This window comes from Dendropsophus ebraccatus, chromosome 2 (assembly GCF_027789765.1).
Source record: "Dendropsophus ebraccatus isolate aDenEbr1 chromosome 2, aDenEbr1.pat, whole genome shotgun sequence".
Lineage (NCBI taxonomy): Eukaryota > Metazoa > Chordata > Amphibia > Anura > Hylidae > Dendropsophus > Dendropsophus ebraccatus.
Genome location: NC_091455.1, coordinates 26,984,673 through 27,004,931, shown reverse-complemented (window position 1 = coordinate 27,004,931; position 20,259 = coordinate 26,984,673). Strand labels below are relative to the sequence as shown.

Genomic DNA, 20,259 nt, shown 5'->3' with positions numbered 1-20,259 from the left:
CACTGATCTAACTGATCAGATCAGTATTAGAAATTTAATAATGACTAAAAAAAATTCCCTTAAGTGGACTTAAAAAGTATAAATAAATGTGTATATATATATATATATATATATATATATATATATATATATATATATATACTTAAAAAAAACTCCCATGATAAAAGCTATTCCCAATTTTAAATGAAAAAAATATAAAAAAAATACAACTAATAATTTCTGCATGTCCACCAGAACTGCTGATTTTTGGTCACATCATATATAACATTTTTTTTTTTTAAAAGTGATCAAAAGGCTCCATCAAAACAAAAATGGTATTGATAAAAACAAATCATTGAGCAAAAATAAGACCTTATACAACTCCATAGATAGAAAAATAAAAAATAGGACTGCCCACTGGACTCTCATTCCCATTGGTTCACACGTCTTTCCTCTCTACGGTGGGCAGGGTTAGAAGAGCTAACCCTGCCTATTAAAGAGACAGAGGACACGTGATCCCCAGCATGGAGGGTGGAGGCCAGGAGCAGGGAGCAGTGTTAGGGGCCTATTCCATGGAGCGATTATCAGCCCAATCGGCCCGATTCGGCCGATTATCACTCAGTGGAATAGAGAGAAAAATCAGCTCGGCCGATTATCGCTCCGTGGAATAGAGAGAACAATCAGTCGATGACCGTTGTCACAGTCTGATCGTTCATTTAGGTTCAAACCTAAAATCATCGGCTACTAGGAAATAGCAGTGCATGGCGGGCGACCGATGATTTGAAAATATCATACTTTACCTCACCAGGCTGCAGGTCTTCTCCTTCTCCCGGTCCCGCACGGCAGCATCAGCTTCGGAGTGGCGTGTCTGAACTGACAGACCGCTCAGGCAATCACTGGCCGGGTCTGCCGCGTCCAGTGGTTGGCTGAGCGTTCTGTCAGTTCAGACAGGCCGCTCCGAAGTTGATGCTGCTGTGCGGGACCGGGAGAAGGAGAGGACCTGCAGCCTGGTGAGGTAAAGTATAAAACAAGGGCTGCAAGGATATTGGTAACGATGTCCCTGCAGCCCTCGCTAAACGATTGTCGGGCCTGATCAGCGCTTGTTTACATCGTTGATGGGCCCTAGTCGGCCAGTGGAATACCACCCTTAGAGAGGACTCAGTTTTGAGGATTTTATTCATCTAGAGTAGGTGAGTGCACCTAAAAAGCAGTAAAATGGTGCAAAAGCCATAATAAGTTAATTTTACAAAGATGGAAAACTATGGGTGGTCTATTTATAAATGCAACAATGATTTTTTTTTTTTTTTGGGGGGGGGGGATGCCCCTTTAAGTGTCTATCTTATATCCATCCAAAAGTCATGCCAAGTATTTCACTGTAGACACCAATGATAAAACATTAGTTGACAACTATTTATGCCTTATGCCTTTTAGCAAGACTAATTCCATTTTTCCATTACAGTATTATAATCGGTATGGCGCTTGTTGTGTAAGAGCAATGAAGCAATCAGCAGAGCGTTGGCAAAGAAAAACTCTGATTACAACTCATTGAGCGTTAAATACTTGTGTCTCTCCAGCAGCATTCACAGAAATGATACAACTTATCCACCTTCGTTGTCCGCCAATGCCAGTTCAAGATATGGCTTTATACTTATTATCTCTAATTTTTTAGCAGCATTTAAACTTTTTTATCAACTCCAAATACCGAACAGCAAGTGGGCTGATAACACTGCAATCTGATTTAATTAATCTGAGGATCAAATGTCATAAATACCATCTGTGCTCCGATCATGTCAGAAACATAACAGCCCAAATGTCATGGACTATAAAACACTTCATGCTATAAAAATACTAAGAATAAGTCTTAATAGGATCCGAAAAACTGTAATTTGATATTAAAGGGATTTCTGATGATTGATAGATAGATAGGAGATAGATAGATAGATGGATAGATACTGTAGATAGATAGATAATAGATAGACAGACAGATAAAAGAACAGGGACCAAACTTCACAAACTATGTGCTGCAGAATCAGTTGGCACTATACAAATAAAAGCAATATATACTGTATATATAGTTATTTTACTCCCTTTATCTGCTTTCTGCTCTGATGCAAACTGTCTTCTTTGTTGTGTCACTGCCACACTTCCTGTCTAGTTTAGATCCTACATTGCAATTCCTATTCTTCCTGTACACTCTAGCTCACAATTCAGCCAACTCTATAAGCCTCCCATTTGGTGGGCGTGTAGTTAGTGGGGTTGTAATCAAGAAAGTTTAGTGAAAGGGAGATGTTGTTGTTGTTGTTGTTGTTGTTGTTAATAATAATAATTATAATAATAATATTTATTATCCATTAGAGGATATAAACTAGCCAGAAGTAATGAAGAAACAAGAGGAGACCGTTTAAACCAAAAGCAGAAGGAAGGCATAAAGAACCCCAGAAAAGTAGTAATATAACATTATTTACCAATATATGTTCATCTATTAAACAGTAGAATAAAAATATAGGTATCAGGCCCATTTATTGTTAAAATATGTAATCACTATGTTAAAAGGTTAGAGACGAGATAAATGCTGAAGTTTTGGCAGTCTCTAAACGGTCACTTGGCAATCACTATGATCTGGAAATTAAAGAATGTTGCATATCAATAATAACGTAAATTCTTGGGAAATAGAATTTGCAAGATTTCAGTCTGGCAGACAGTATGATACTATACTGGACCCATCATGGCGGGATCATAGCAAAAAAAAGTTTTTTTTTTTGTCTGCAAACCATCAAATATTTCTTTTTTTAAGAAGCACAGGTCAAAACCTAATGTTCTTTCCTCTATATTCAGATATATCTTTCCTTTAAGTTCAACCTATCCAGACTGTGTGGTATAAGATGACTGACACTGATGTCTGAAGTGATCTGAATTGGTACCATGAAAGATTGCAGTTTTTTTTTTTTTTTTTTGCTGAAATTTGCAGAATGGTAAGTGTGGACATCAGAGACAACTCTAAGTTTTCTGCTGCCTGAGGTGAAATGAAATGGTGCCCCCCCTCCCAGCGCCCACACTGCCCCATCACCCCCACCCCGAGCCTATTAAAAATCATAATTAAGTGAAGCTTATAACATTAACTGGATACATAATCCAGCTCCACCATAAATCACGCTTCCTTGGTGTGAACAAGACAGAAAAAGTTTCCAATTCTGCGAATGTGTAAACAATTCTTCAATCCTTATTGTTTGTGTAATAGGGGTGTATAAAAAATCTGATGAAATAACTTCACCTTGATCAATTGGTCACAGAGATAACTGGGGTACAAAGAGATTCTAGAATGTCCTCACTGATCATAACACTTAATCTATATGATGCCTTTCATTTGACTCAACATCTCAACAAACTCAACATCTTATTGGCATAAAAAAATAACCATGCATGTGTCACAACACTGCAAAAATCTTCCCGTCAGGGTAGACGCAGACCGTGAACCCTCAACTGGTCCCCGCCCACTGTTCCTGCCTACTTGTCTCAGAAAGCCCTAGGTGACTGCGGGCAACTGGGAGACAGTCCCTAACTTCAGATACGTAAAAAAACACAAAACACGGATAACACAAACTTACAGATATTGAATAGCCAGGAAGCCGTGGGCAAACTAAATCAGCAATATACACAATCATAGCCCAAAGAATAGTCAGGTACAATAGCCGGGGTCAGGAAAGCCAGACAATAAAGAGTAGGCAGGTAGAATAGCCATGGTTAGGAAAACTAGATAAAAAGGGTATAACAAGGATAAGGAAGCACTAAACGTGTTATTAAACTAGGCTAATAGCTGGCAAAGGGTTAACAAACTAAGGGCATTGTATAGTAGGTCAGGGCTCTGGTCCAGAATATGATTGGTCCCGCCCCTTGATCTCTAACCAAAGGCAGCTGTGGAAAAGTCTACTGACTGGCAGGGAGACCTGCCAGTCACAACAGTCACTTTACCGGGACCTCCTAGAGGGCTCCTGCAGCAAGCTCACTATGAAGCTGCTGGAGCGCGCTCCTGGAGGTCCAAGGCTGCACTTCAGATGAAAAAGATGTCGATGGAACGCTGGAAGGTTAGGATATAGCAGTATGTTATTTAAATGTGCACTTAAGAATAAAAAAAGTTATATTATTATATATATATATATTTATATTATATATTTATATTTATAATATATTTTATATATATATATATATATATATATATATATATATATATATATATAATGATTTTGCTATGAAATTTTTCCACTTATTAAAGAAAAAGCCCCATGATGCTGTATGATAATATTTTTTTCGCTCAGTTCTGTACATCAGTCAGGGACAATTACAATTTGTATTAATGTTCGTCTCGAATCTGTTGTTACCCTGTAAGACACACATTGAAATTCTTCTCATAAAAGGGCTGGAAGGCGCCATCCTTTTCAGCAGATCTGTATGCAAGTCCTCAGATGCTGTCAACCAATTTTAAGGTAAATTATGGAAACCGTCAAAGAATATTTCACGTATCAATTACCATCTGATAAAAGATTTTTCACAGTAAAGTTATAAAAGTTGTGATTAGAATTCCAATGAACCCTGAGAATGATATCTATATAATCTTATGGTATGTAAAAAGAACAAATATATATGTATGTGTGTGATGAATCTGTATTTGATGAATAAGGTCAATTCTCAGCCCATGAAGGAGAGTGCTCCAGCAATATCCTGTATGTGTGATCATATAGGGAGAATAAATAATATATCTATATGCATGAAGATGCTTTCATCTATTGCTTTCTGTGATGTATATTGGATTTTGAAGAGGCGTCAGTCATAAATATCCGGTGGAAGAAGTGAAGGTGCCTGGAATATGTAGTGGGTAAACATGGTGGTAACAATACATAACTGATACATATAAATTTATGAATGGTCAGCCCAAAGCGTACGCCAGGGAGAAGGTGACGATTTCCCCTTCTCCCTGGCATACGCCTGCCGTATGCCCCGCTTGCCTGATGGGCAGGCTGGCGGAGCTTGGGGGGGCGTGACAAGGCGGGTAAGAGGCAAGGCCTCCTCATACGCCTCATTTATCATCATTTACGTCTGCCCACAGGCGTAAATCATGATCCAAAACTACACCTGCTGGAAGCTGGTCTTCATAAATCCCCCCATTGTTTTGGAGCTCTATTGTCCTCTGAGTAGATCAACAGCATGTACCAGTCCTTTTGTTTTCAGGGGGTATCAGCTTTCTCCCTATTGAAAACACATGTGTGCTCAGCTGATTTGAGCATGCATGTATACAGGGAGTCAGATAGATATCTGGTAAATGACCAGACCAGCAGCTATCTAAACGGGAGCAAAAAGACTTGGAGGGGAACTATCAGTAAGTTAGACATATCTAACCCATTGATATCTTCCTAGTGTGCACGGGGTGCTGAGGATGAGGTCGCTACTGAACCTATGAGCACCATTCCGGCCCCCTTCATTGATAATTGTTAGAGGTGGCGGGCCATCTGGGAACTGTAGCTCTGCCCCAAGCAGCAATCCACTCCCTGGGGCAGATTGTCACGTTGGGGCTGGGTTAAGGATTATTAATGGAGGGGACGGGCCGGATCAGTTCTTAAAGGGGCAGGAGCCACACCCCCAGTGCTCCTAATGGCTTAACGGGCATAACTAACAGGAAGCTGAGGATAAAGGTAACAGACATAACTTCCTCCTTAGCGCCCTGTGCCCATAAGGGAGCTATTAGCAGGTTAAATTTGTCTAACCTGCTGATAGTTCCCCTTTAAATTTTTTTTTTTTTTTATTAGTGTTGAGTGTAGAGGCCAAATGTCAATGTTCTTCAAACCTGAGCACTCGGGGAATCAAATGCTGAGCGTTCAGGTTCAGGAGAAAGTTGCCCAACTCCAACAGTTGGGTCTCTTTGCTTGATACTAGAAATTATTCATCATGACCAAAAAATTCTAATTAGTAATTTTCTACATTAATCTAATTTTATGACGATGTAGTATATACTGGATATATTTTATCTTTCACTCAATATGATATTTAGCGTTGAAGAAGAATTAGGCTATGTTCACACAACGTGAACACCCGGCCGTTCTGTGACCCTGGCAACGGCCGGTCTCAGCCTGGATCATCCCAGCTGGTACTTAAGTACCGGCCGGGTGATCTTTCCGGCCGCGGAGCTCTGGAGCTCTGATGCTCTGAAGCTCTGATCCACAGTGAAGCTAAGGGCCGAAGCCACTTGCTTCACTGTATGGACTGACAAGTCTTTCTGCAGCCGTAATTCACTAAATTACGGCCGCAGAAAACTGACATGTCAGTTTTTACCGGTGCCCCGCATGGGATCCCGGCCGGAGCGCGTACGATGTGTGTACGCTCCGGCTGGGATCCTATTGAAAATAAGGCTATGTTCCACCCCTCAAAACTACGGCCGTAGTTTTGCGGCGAGAACTACGGACGTAGTTTTATGTAGTGTGAACATAGCCTTAAGAAGGTTGATCCTTGGGAAAAGTTACTAATGGATGATGTTCCATCTAAATGGTTATAAAGGACGGCAATTTGTTTAGTTAGGGACATCATTCATTTCTTTGCGTTCTCCGATCTTTCCACAGTTTTATGAATAGAAGGCAAAGACAAAGGCAAATTGGGAACAAAATGTCAGAAAACACTGCCGACACCTTTATCTAAACAATTTAACGTGGCTGCTGTCTACCTTGGTTTTTACAATCTTTTGTTTGATTCAATTGACCTTTGCATCTGTTTCATTCAACTTTTGTCTGGCAAACAATTGATAGAACGTTTTAGAAAATATCACGGTTACTAATGTCAGCACATAATCCTTACATAAAGCAATTCACGAGCATGTCTTATGTGATGTACAGGTTAACATCTTGTTCATAGTCATTTATGAAAGAAGGGATTTGGGAAATAGAGGCGGTAAATGGTACAAGGCTCCTAACTCCTTATTGGCGTGTAGTCATGGGTGACGCAGGAGGATCGGGGTTACGGTGAATACACCGGCTGTGCATAAGCTACAATAATTAAAATTGACTTGTCACTTCTTTGGGCGGACGACGGAATCCACCTGACCATAGAATGGAGCCTATGGGACCGTTGGAACTTGAAGCAGGAGCGCTCAGGAGGGGGTTTGGGGGTGCGAGAGACCGATTACACGGCAAGCTATCCGCATGATTTCCGTAGTGTACAAGGGCCCCTACATGTGGTAACTAAAAGAATGATTTACAAGTATTGGAGCAGTGCAGGGACCAGAGTACCTCCAGGGTTAGTAACAAGTATCAGGGCAACACCAGAGCGTTCAGTCACAGATTGGGCCATGTAAGTCATCCCTTTTCAGTCTGGTATGCTCATCTTTGCTTACAGGAACTGCTGGAGTCAGATGTGCATAACTTGTAAGTGACACCTCGGGCCACCATATTTAGTAATAAGAGACTTTCTAGTATCCACTTTAGAGACTGTTTGCTGTCCAGCTTAGAGGTTGTGTGTTCACCTGTTCAGGATTACAGCTGCTATGTTCACACATAGCATTTAATTAGCATTTATTAGCACTATTCTGCTGCAATTCTGTTATAATTGCTGCGAAATAATGGTAGTTCACAGTGAATTGCGCAATTCATGGCAAACTAGTGATAATTAATGTTAATTAGGCGCTACTTAAACACTATGGGGGGGGGATATTAGGACTGGCGTACTCGTACAACGGTCTTAAGTTAGGTCCCACCTACACATGCTTCCAACGGTCATGCCTCCTTCCCACCTTGCTGTGCTCACCTGTGCCCCCCCATCAGACGAGCGGGGAATATGGCAGGCGTACTTCAGGGAGAAGAGGCGAATATGTGCCTTCTCACTGGCTTACGCCCCTACCGTAACTTTGATAGATTTCCCCCGATATGTGAACATTGCCTTACAGAGGTTGTCCACCCAAAACTCACTTGTCACCTATCCACTGGAGTAAAAGATTGCGGGGGTCCAACCCCTTTACTGCCCCGCCAATCTCCAGATCGCCCCTGACTCCTTTGTTATGTATACAACTGTGGGTATGGCACTTGAACATGCGGCTCTATTCATTACTCTGGAGCCGTCGGAGAGTCAAGTGCAGCACTCTGCTAAAGGGGTTGGACCCCCCACAATTTCTTACCTGTCCCCTATCCTGTTGATAGGGGACAAGTTAGTTTTGGGTAGACAAAATGCAAAGTAAGATTGTCATACAGTGCATCTACACCCTTCACAGGCTAACTAAAATGGTTACATTTAGGGGTCTTATAATGAGCTGTTCACCTACGCGCTGGTGTCTGAGAGCTTAAAGTGTCACTGTTTTTTTTTTTTTTTTTTTTTCAGAAATCAACAGTACAGGTGATTTTAAGAAACTTTGTAACTGGCTGTATTAGGCAAACATGCCATTATCTTTATTCAAAAAGACTTTCCCTATGTCCCCCCCCCCTCCTCTCTCTGATCCACTGCTCATTATCAGGAAATCTTAACTCTTTTACATCAGTCGGGCCCTGTGTAACCTATGGAGAGGGGAGGGGGAAGGAGGGAGATTAGTCACCAGCAGAGAGCAGAGAACAAAGGATTACAAAGTGGGAGCTGTGTGAAAGCAGGTATTCAGAGGTCAAAGAGGTCAGTGCTAACGTCAGAGGAGATAGCCTGTCGATGTAGCTGTAAATTAACTCTTTGTTGTCCTGTTTTGGTGCCTTATCTCCATCCCCCCCTCTCCATAAGAGAGCCATGAAGACAGGGGGGAGAGCTTCAAACTGCTTTTTCATGATAAAAATGCATTTTTTATCTAGTAAACCCAACTACAAAGTTTCTGAAAATCGCCTTTAACAACTGGCCCTTGATAGTAATAGATTTTCAGTGGTGCTCAGGGGCTTTTCACTATGCCTCTCGTTCTCCTATTATGTACCAACAAATTAAACAAATAAAAAGCCTGTTTCCAGTTCTGCCGAAGCCGATCACAAACATAAGACCATAGCCATCTGACTGTACATAACAAGGCAGGAGCGGTCAATGGTATATATATGGGGCAGCTTGACCTTATATTAGAGATGAGCGACCCTGGAGCATGCTTGAGTCGATCCGAACCCGAACTTTCGGCATTTGATTAGCGGTGGCTGCTGAAGTTGGATAAAGCCCTAAGGCTATGTGGAAATCATGGATATAGTCATTGGCTGTATCCATGTTTTCCAGACAACCTTAGAGCTTTATCCAACTTCAGCAGCCAACGCTAATCTAATACCGATCGTTTGGGTTCAGATCGACTTGAACCCGAACCCGGTTCGCTCATCTCTACCTTATATCCATTCAGTCAGTCTTATATACCTTTATTTTTCAAGTAAAAGTCATACACTTCTTTTTAGGATCAGTGAATTGTCCTGGACATTGTCAGTATCTACATCATTAGAGATTTCCTACCAACATAAGGAAGGGAATATACAGTATATATTAGCAGCAGGATAACAGAAGTTCACAGTCACATTGAGTAATGAGGTGAGAAGCGTGCTAAGAATAGTCCCTATCCGTAGTGTAGAGGACAAACAGCCTGATAGGACATCCCTTGAAGTCACTAAAATTCTTAAAGTGGCTACAATCACATGACACATATTTCAGGCTGCTGTCTGACAACTTTTCCATCAACCTACCCGAGAGAACCGCATGTGGAACGTTATGTCGCAAGCTAGCCTAGAGCATAAGGTTTGTGTCATGACCTGCAGTGGGGATTTGGTCACAGTTTTCTTTAACATTTACAGAGAGCACAAGAACACTCGGCCATGCCAAACTTCCTGTGTATGGGGAGGATAAGAGAGATAACTGTAGACCAAACAGTTGGCCGACGGACAGCTCTTGGTTCTCTCTGAGAACAAAGGGGCCAGCAGAGATTTCCCATCATGCACAACCCCTAAGTCCACTGACAACATGTGTTGGAGGAGTCTCAGGAGGCCCCACATACACTATATACTGACGACCAAAGTATAAAGTGTATGGAGACCTTAAGGAGTAAGTTTTTAAAAGTAGAATTGTTCTCTTAGTGTACACACTGAAATAAGACTTGGGTGAAACCTCCAAATTACGTGTTCTCACTCCATTGGTCAAGTAAGGGTTAACCAAAACTCTCCAGTCTGAAGGCAGGATTTAGCTTTGTGGAGATAGAAAAAAGAACCCTAGAAGACCCCTCCCTCAGAGCATGTTTCAAGTCAGAGTAGTCTGTGGGAAGGTTATGTGACCAAAATCACATCTTTGACATGTGACCACCAGATGTGGCAAATGCAAAGCAGTTTTAACTCTTGCGCTTCCATTATACTACAGTGTATGTAGTTTTAGCTTTTTTTTCAACAATATGACAAGGAAAATGACAGTACATACAATACCCAGACACAATTTAAGATACTGTGCAAGATATTCCCAGGCCACACGACTACTTTGGGCTTAAAGTAGCTGGAATATAGGTACCAGGTCACTGCACATACAGTAGGTCACCTCACTGAAGTCTGCTAAGTTGCCCCATTTCACAAACTGAATTTAAAGGGATATTTTGCTCATTTTAAACTTTTAATATGTTGCTGCTCTGGTGGAGAACATAACAAACATTCTATTCCTACCTCTCAATGTTCCCCCGGTGTCTTCCTACAGCATGTTCGGGTCCCTCCTACAGCATCTTCAGGCTCCTTTTCTAGGACTCTTCTCAGTAGTGACAGTCCACTCGGCCAATCACTGACTACGTGAAACACCGGCTGTTCTGTAACCCGGCCGTGTCACAGAATGGCAGGTGTCTGTGAATATCGGATGAACTTCAATTCTATTGAATTGGGATGCAGACACATCTGTGTGTGCCCGCATTTCAATTCACCATTGAACACAACTCCCCACTGCACGCAATGGAGCCGCTCGCTCCATTGTGTGAACTGACAGGGTTTTCTGTGGCCGCTATTCACTGAACTGTATAAGTTTTAGTTGAACTATTCCCTTATACTGACAATAAATATTCCACAACGTTATACATTCATACAATGCAACTCCCCCCCCCCCCCTTTAAAGTTACAGTGCAGTCTTTTATTATGGAGCAGCATGTATTATAAATGACATTCCCCTTGTGAGCCTGGTATTAGATGTTGGGCTGATCAGTACTTGGTTACATCAAATGCTTATTCGCGGTGTCAGATTTCTGACTGGTTAGTCTGATGTGCTCGCTCGCCTTTACAACACTGGCATCAAAGCGATATATTATTCAGAAGCTTTTGTGGCAGGTTCACAAGAGACGGCTACACAGAAATGTCATTACATCTTCAAATATGGAATTTTAGATCATCCCGTTGGTCACATCAATCTGGGCACGTCAGGTGAAATAAAAGCTACTGACTGAATAGGGCTGGTATCACGTGAGCCTAATACAGTGTCTGTCCGAGGCGGATTGGTGATCGGGTGTTTAAAATTGATGGCTTATACACAGGATAGGTCACTGATGTGTGCCAACAGCCGAGACTTCTAAATGTTCATATACAAAAAATTCTGCCTAACCCACCAGCTTCAAGGTTGCTAGTATATCTGCACACAATATTGGGTGCAATTAGAATGTCAGTACAATTTTTTTAGAAAGTTATTTGCACACCAGAATACTTTTTTTTTTTTTTTTTCATTTTTGCATGCTCTTTGTTTTATTCCAATATGTATATACACAATAGATTGGCTCCACAGTTAGGCACATGCATTCTTTGTATCAGATTTAATCCTTGAATAGTATACCATAATGGACTTTTCGGTCTAAGACGACCTTTCTCAACAGGTATACATTGGTGAGTGGTAGAAAAGAAAGAGTGCCATGTGCTGGATGGTACCACCCACTTTTCTACCACCCACCAATGTATACCTGTTGAGAAAGGTCATGATTTGTTCCTGGTTTTACTGTGTTCTCTGCTTATGCCATGTGTTCCGGTCCATGTTTTTTTAATTTTCCCTGCACCTTCCTTGCTGTGGTCTGTTTACTGATTGTGTCTGCTGTGTTGTGATTGACAGGTCTCTTCTCCTCTGGCTTTCGGTGTTTCTCTTGTGTGTTTCTCCTGTTCAGCCTATCTGCTTAGAGTCCAGGACTTCTGCTCCCTTATAGCTTCTCCCTTCCTTCAATCTGGGCTCTTGATAGTGTTGTTCACCTTGTCTGTCTGGTAGATCCTGCCTTTCCTCAGATTGTCTGTATTCCTGGTTTCCTGATCCCCTGCTTGTTTATTACCTTCTTTGTCTTTTGGTTCATTGTTCTCCTCTTGTCCTCAGTGTTCCTTGTGCTGTTCCCAGTTGTAACAGTTCCCTTGTTACATTCTCTGGCTTTGGCTTCACTGTTACCTTGTTGTATCTCTGGCTTTGGCTTCACCGTTACCTTGTTGTATCTCTGGCTTTGTTCGTCTGTACTGTGTCTTGTCTGTATTTGCACAGGGAACGCCGCCCAGTTGCGGACGGTCGTTTAGGGCCTGTTCTGCAAGTAGGTAGGGACAGCGTGGGGGGTCTTAGCTATAGGGTCCACTTGTCCTGTGTCTCTGTGTTCCCAGGGGCCCTGACAGGTATACTATTCAAGGATTAAATGTCTTACAAAGAATGCATGTGCCTAACTGTGGAGCCAATCTATTGTGTATATACAAATTGGAATAAAACAAAGAGCATGAGAAAATGAAAAAAGTTTTGTTCTGGTATGCAATTAATATTCTAAAACATAACCCACAATCCAGAAGATTCTGCCCACTGTCTAAGGTGAACTGTGACCCCTTGACTCTTTAACCCCTTAACGACCCATGACGTATCTGATACGCTGTCCTGACAGCTGCACTTAGATGCTGTGCTCTCCCTGTCCCTGGTGTCTAGTGGGACAGATCTCCCCCCCCCCCCCCCCGCGATGCGATCGCGGAGGGGAGATCCGTTCTTCTGCCCGTGCCGGGCCTCAGCGTCCGAATGACGCTGATCCCGGCTTGGCAATAGATTGCTATGGCCTGCAGCAGGCCATAGCAATCTATGACCGATCTAATCGATATTTGCTGTGTATATACACAGCATTGATCTCTATGAGAGATCAGTGCTCTTTATTTACAAGTTCCCCAGGGGGACTTCTAGTTAAAGTAAAAATAAAAGTAAAAATGTTTTTTTTTATTAATAAAAAATCCCCTCCCCCATTAAAAGTCCAAATCAACCCCCTTTTCCAATTTTATAAATATAAATAAATAAACAAATAAACAAACATGTTTGGTATCACCGCGCGTAAACTCCCGAACTATTAATTAATTACATTCCTGATCTCGCACGGTAAATGGTGTAATATGCGCAATCAAGGTACCGATAGAAAGAACACATTATGGCGCAAACAATGACACCTCACACAGCCCCATAGACCAAAGGATAAAAGCGCTGTAAGCCTGGGAATAGAGCGATTTTAAGGAACATATATCTGTTAACAATGGTTTGAATTTTTTACAAGCCATCAGATAATATAAAAGTTATACATGTTACATATGGTTTTAATCGTAACGACTTGATGAACATGCATAACCAGTCAGTTTTACCATAGGGTGAACGGCGTAAATGCAAAACTCCCCGAAATCAAAACAAATTCTTTTTTTTTTCAATTTTACAGCGCAAATTATTTTTTCCCGGTTTCGCAGCATATGTTATGGAAAAATAATGCCTTTCATTGCAAAGTACAATTGGTTTTGCAAAAAATAAGCGCTCATATACGTCTCTAGGTGAAAAAATGCAAGTGCTATGGTGTTTTAAACATAAAGTGGAAAAAGCAAAAGTACAAAAACGAAAATTGGCTTTGACCTTAAGGGGTTAATGACAAATGATGTCAATAGAGAAAAGGATTGGGAGTGTTGGGTTTATACTAGGGATGAGTGAACTTTTGAAAAGTTTGGTTCGGTTCGATCCAGTGAAGTTTGGATTCGTACGAACCAAACCTAAAATGAACCTTGCTACAGTATAACGGCTGAATAATTGCAAATAGTTTTGTTTAGTTGCAGTTGCTATTACAATGAAAAAAGTGGAAATAATCAAAGTGCAAAAATAGTGAAAAAAAATTAGCCAAGGTGTAAGAGATTACACGGGACATGGGACACAAAGTTCCTTGGACCCAGTAGGGTGAAAAACAGACATTTGACAGTGGAACCAGCAGCAGTAATAGTACTGTATTGGACCCAGTATGGTTGAGAAGAGACTATTGGAGGAGGAGGAGGAGGAGGCAGTACCTGATTGCGCCCATGCCAGTATGGTTGAGAACAGACAATTGACAGAGGAGGAGGATGTTCAGCCTTGGAGTGTTGGCTTGGGAATCCTCGCTGATGATGTTGTTCAGCGCACTTTCCAGAATACAGACGATTGGGATGATGTTGTTGATCCCATAGTCATGCCTGCTCACAAACAGAGTCGTGTCCTCAAAAGGGATCAACAATTGGCAGGAAATGTTCGAAGAAACCTGTGTACTATGAGGTTTATCACATGTGCCATACAAGGTGTTTGACTCCCTGCTGCACTGCAGAGAAAAGGTTCCTCCCGTTGTGGGCTACAACACTTCCCACCATTAGTTGACCTTGGCTCAGCCATTCATATATCTCCTCCCTGATGGTCTGAAGGAGCTCCTGCCCACTGTGGCTTCGTTCACCCAGGCTCACCAAATGGATGACAGCCTGAGAGTGCTGGGCCTGACATCGTTGGTAAGACACCGGGGCAGGTCGGTTGCAAGGTGGTGAAGGCAGAACTTGTGCAGGACTGGCCCCCTAAAGCATCGGGGAGGTGACAGTGGCAAGAATGGGCTAACTGGGTCTTCTGGGAGGATGTTGACCCAATGGGCAGTAACAGACATCTACTGCCCTTGCCCATAATTAAAGGACCAGACATCAGCTCTGGGGTGCACGGTCTTGGACACCAAGAATCCCAATGAGTCGCCAACATTTTTCTACACAACTGTGCAGTGATGGGACAGCCGATGGGACTTTTTGTTTCTGGGACAGGGATTGGACTTTTTTTTTTTTACTGATTTTTTTTTTTTTTTTTTTTTTTTTTTTTAACTTTTTATTGTTGCGGCTAAATGGGGTTCTCCTATTATTTTTTTGAAGCTTTATTGTAAAGATATAAACTGAGATTTTGACTTAATAAAGTAGATCAGCTTGAACACTGAAGTTGCTCTCTTCTGTCTTGGTTGATACTCACAGACAGCTGTCACATAAAATTTTTGATTAGGCAGCACCCAGGTATATCTGAGGAGACTAACTTAAGGTCTCACGTCACACATCTTGATATTTACAGAAAACCAGGATACGAGGGATTATAGTCTATTCTTAGATTTTATTTGTTATTGTTATTTTAACTAGATTCGTTACAAACTTTCTTAAAGTTCCATTCGGTGACGAACATAACTATTTGCAAAGTTTGTAACGAATCTGTTTTCTTACGGTTCGGTTTGCTCATCCCTAGTTTTTACAAGCTGACTATATTTTTAGGAAAGCTGTCTCTCTGTGGTTACCCCCCCCCCCCCCCCCCCCCCCCCTGTGAACATACTGAACATGTTCATATGTAGGAGCGGCTAGGAGATTTAAAGGAGAAGGGGCACAATATAGAGGCACCATCCATGTGATGTCTGTATTTACCTAAGCATTGCCTGATACCCTGTAGGCATGTTGCTTCCAGTGGTCATTCATTTCTCTCCTACGCTGATCCAGATACAAGAACAGATGCATTATTGCTGTCATACAGATGGGTTCTCAGGAACTTATAGAGGCTGTATCCATGTTTTCCTCGAACTTCCTAGAACTGCATCGAACTTCATTCACCGGTATTCAAATGCCGAACGATTAGCATGCTCGAGTTGCGCTCATACCTAGCCTGACCAATCAGTTCAACATGAGCTATTACACACAATGATTAGTTGGCCAAGTATGGCCGATAACTGTGTAATACTACCGTAAGTCTTTAGGGCCATCTCCCATAGACACAAAGCAGGAAAGCACCAAAGCAGCAAGCAGCTCTTCCCACTCATTCTACTGATTGGTCGTGATCTGGAAACCCAGACCGCAACCGATCAAAAATTTGACTCGTCTTAGATTTTTCCTCTGAAGGGTGTTTTTTTTTTTTTAACACCTTAAATCATATACTGTACATAAATATCAACCAATCCATATTTAGCTTTAAAGTTCTTATTGGTTGCTTTTGGTTTTGGCACATTTCTGAACGTCATCATTTTCTGCTTAAAGTTGCCGTTATGGACGGACCCGAGGAATATCTTGATTTATTATTATATGAAGCTCTTGGGAAACAGAAACGTGGCTGAAAATGGGTCATGTAGACATTTTTACACGATATGGCCCGAGTGGGAATAGTCAATCGAGGTCATGTACGTAATGAAATACAGAGAAATAATTGGGAAGAGAACGTGGCATTTAGAATCCATCAGATGTATATGTAGCACTGCGGCAAAAAGTGCAGATCTGAGCTACTAAATGACACTTTAAAGAGAACCTGTTGTCATAATTTTTTTTCTTTTTTTTTTTAAACAGATCCTGGACTTACTGAAAATCTTGTAATATACAGTGGTGCCTTGGATTACGAGCATAATTTGTTCCGTAACAGTACTTGTAATCCAAATCCACTCTTAAAGGGGTTGTCCAGTGAAATTTTTTTTCTTTCAAATCAACTGGTGTCAGAAAGTTATATAGATTTGTAATTTACTTCTATCAAAAAATCTCAAGTCTTCCCATACTTCTTAGCTGCTGTATGTCATACAGGAAATATTTTATTTTCAGTCTGACACAGTGCTCTCTGCTGACATCTCTGGCCGAGACCGGAACTGTCCAGAGCAGGAAAGGTTTTCTATGGGGATTTATAGATAACCGAGACACAGTTCCTGTCTTGGACAGAGATGTCAGCAGAGAGCACTGTGTCAGACTGGAAATAAAATATTTCCTGCATGACAAACATCAGCTAATAAGTATGGGAAAACTTGAGATTTTTTAATAGAAGTAAATTACAAATCTATATAACTTTCTGATATCAGTGGATTTGATAAGAACATAGTCTGACAATGCTGTTCAGGTTCATAGTCATTTACTGTATCTTAAGTCTTATGACAGCACAGCAGTACCACTCTCTATATTACACAGTAAGGCAGACCGCCATCTCCATATTGCAAAAAATATAAGTGCAAATGTCAGGTCGAATCCTCATGCAGTTGCCTGTGCAGAACAAATATTGACTTGAATAAGAAAATGTCATTTGTAGAATGGACGTTTGGCATTTGACATATAGAACTATATGGCTTTACATGTTAAACCTCAGTTGACCCAAACCACCGTTTGCAGCGGATTCGGCCACCTGTATAAAGTATATGGGGCCGTCTAGAACAACCACTGACAAATGATGTTGGTGGTCATAGGGTTCGGCCATGATGGAAAATCATGCCTGACCCCTTTATACATTGCAGCCAGAGCGCTCTCTACTCCCCTCTTCATAGAGAACACAGGACCATACCGAATATTCCTGTGTGTAGGAAGACGGGCGGAGGAGATATAACTGATGGCCGGACGGTTGTCTTTAAGAACTAGAGCTGTCCCAGCTTCGGCTCCGAGGCAGCCACCAGGGCACAGGGCATTTAAATTTTGATTAAGGGTACAAACCCACTTGCCGGATCCACAGCAAGTCCCCTTGCTGCGTATTTGCAGTGAGACTCGCTGCGGATCCGGCCCCTACTCTTTCAATGGAAGACAAAATCTCAGCAGGGATGTACATCCCTGCTGCGATTTTGTCTGCAGCCCACCCCATTAACCCCCTGGCCGCCAGATATTATACATTACCGGGTCCCCGTTCCTGCTTGCTTCGGGGCTCCCAGTGTCTTCACGGCCCGCCCGGCCAATCAGTGCGCTGCGGCGGGGCAGCGCACTGATTGGCCGGGCGGGACGTGCCGGGAGCCGCCGAAGCAAGCAGGAGTCGGGATCAGGTAATGTATATTGTATCCTGCCCGCCCCCCTGCAGCCCCGATCGCCCCCGACCGCACGATCGCCCCCAGCCCCCGGCCGCACGATCGCCCCCAGCCCCCGGCATCACGATCGCCCCCAGCCCCCGGCCGCACGATCGCCCCCGGCTGCATGATCGCCCCCAGCCCCCGGCCGCACGATTGCCCCCAGCCCCTGGGCCGCACGATTGCCCCCAGCCCCTGGGCCGCATGATCGCCCCCAACCCCCGGCCACACGATCGCCCCCAACCCCGCAGCACCCAGCCGGGCGATCGTGCAGCCTGGGGCTGGGGGCAATGGTGCGGCCGGGGGCTGGGGGCAATGGTGCGGCCGGGGGCGATTGGGGCTGCAGGGGGGCGGGCAGGACATACATTACCTGAACCCGTCTCCTGCTTGCTTCGGCGGCTCCCGGCACGTCCCGCCCGGCCAATCAGTGCGCTGCCCCGCCGCAGCGCACTAATTGGCCAGGCGGGCCGTGAAGACACTGGGAGCCCCGAAGCAAGCAGGAACGGGGACCCGGTAATGTATAATGTCTGTCGGCCGGGGGGGTTAATGGGGCGGGCTGCAGACAAAATCGCAGCAGGGATGTACATCCCTGCTGAGATTTTGTCTTCCATTAAAAGAGTAGCGACCGGATCCGCAGCGAGTCTCGCTGCAAATACGCAGCAAGGGGACTGGCTGCAAATCCGGCAAGTGGGTTTGTACCCTAAAGGAGACAAAGGCGTTTCCAGTAACCCAAGCAAACACTATGGAAACACTCTGCAGTCATCTCCGAGGATCAAAAAGCACCAAAGGACTGTCTGATTCTGCTGTTAAGGTACAGTGAAGGTAGCCATAGTAACAGACCGTGTGACAAGTGACACAGAAGATAAAGTCCAGGCGTACAAGGGTATTAAGGAGGATAATTAAATAGACATGAAAAATAGAAATTCCTCAACAAGAGAAAGAAAACATTTATAAAAAAAAATAGTACAAACTCCAGCAAAAGAGATGGTTTAGAATATATCTTATAGCTCGTTGATAAAAACCTTGAAATATGTTAAAGGACTCATTAAGGTTCAGGAGGGAAATGTTTTGATAAAAAACTGAACTCAAGAACAAAGGGACACAGTGAGAGGTTAGTTGGGGGCTCAAAAGGAAAAAAAGAAAACTTTACGTAACTGAAAGAGTAGTAGATGCTTGGAAAAACTTCCAGCATATGTGGTTGGTAAATCTACAATAACTGAATGTAAACCTGCCTGGGATAAACATATATCTATCCTAAGATAATAAAAAGGGAAATACTAAAAGAGAAGACTAGATGGACCAGGAGGCTTTTTCTGCTGACAATCTTCTAAGTTTCTATGTAACAGCGATCAGAAATAATATCTGTGGTATTCCCACCTCAGTTTATCTCCTATTTGTAGGATAGGCCATAACAAGCTGATCGCCAGGGGTCAGACTGCCAGTAACCTCACCAATAGGGGGTACAATTGCTCCACAATCATAAGCATAGTTTTTACACTTACCATCCCTCCCGAGTCTGTCTCTGTTTGAATTTCCTGCTGTTTGCAGGTCCCTGAAGCTCCAGTTGGTGGCTTCATTTTTTCTTTACTTCCTGGTTTGGGGTTTCCCATGATGCACTTTGTCTCCTGTGATGTCTAACTGACTCTGTAAAACTGTTAGATGGCTTACAGCTTGTTCAGCCAATCAGAGCTGAGCAACCTTAGTCATCTGACAAAGGGAGGCTGGCTTAACAGGGCTTAGACCCGCCTCCCTCTTGATGATGTCATTGTCATAAAATAGCTTCCACAGAGCAGCCTGGGGGTCACCAGTCATTAGGTAAGAATAAGTTTACTTCACTTCCTGGTGGGGGATTAAGGGGGGGGGGGATATAGGGAAGGGGGGCAGATAGGTGATTGAGGCATATTACAGAGTTATATAACTTTGTAATGTGTTTCAATTACTGGGAAAAAGCTTTTCGCTGGAGTACCCCTTTAAGTGCCACAGACTTTCATGCCTCCTGGCTTGCCCTCACCTAGCAGTCCCTCCATGACTGGTGTACAGAGCTCTTTATATTGATCAAGGAAAGGCTGCAAGATGAGAGTGAGGAGGTGTCCGATCTTTTTCCTAGCTCTCAGTCTGGCATCACATCGTGTGGCTTCAGGTGCGGGATCCTCCTCTGTGACACAGATATCAGAGCTTGAAGCAGAAGAGCATTGCGGCCAGTCATAGACTGGGCGGGCTGTCACTGCCGAGACAGGTCCATCTCCGAAGCGGAAGACTAGAAGATGTTACAGGATGACCATGGGAATTAA

The 20,259-nt window shown here is 43.0% G+C and overlaps 1 protein-coding gene across 1 annotated transcript in view; it reads right to left on the bottom strand.

Moving 5' to 3' along the window:
• The window catches only part of SYBU (syntabulin), a 121,232-nt gene extending 101,674 nt beyond the window's left edge, over nt 1–19,558 (bottom strand). The window contains exon 1 of the mRNA XM_069957180.1: nt 19,471–19,558. The gene's annotated coding sequence lies outside the window, so the exon portion shown is untranslated. The remainder of the gene's footprint in view (nt 1–19,470) is intronic.
• Nucleotides 19,559–20,259: the final 701 nt, after the last annotated feature.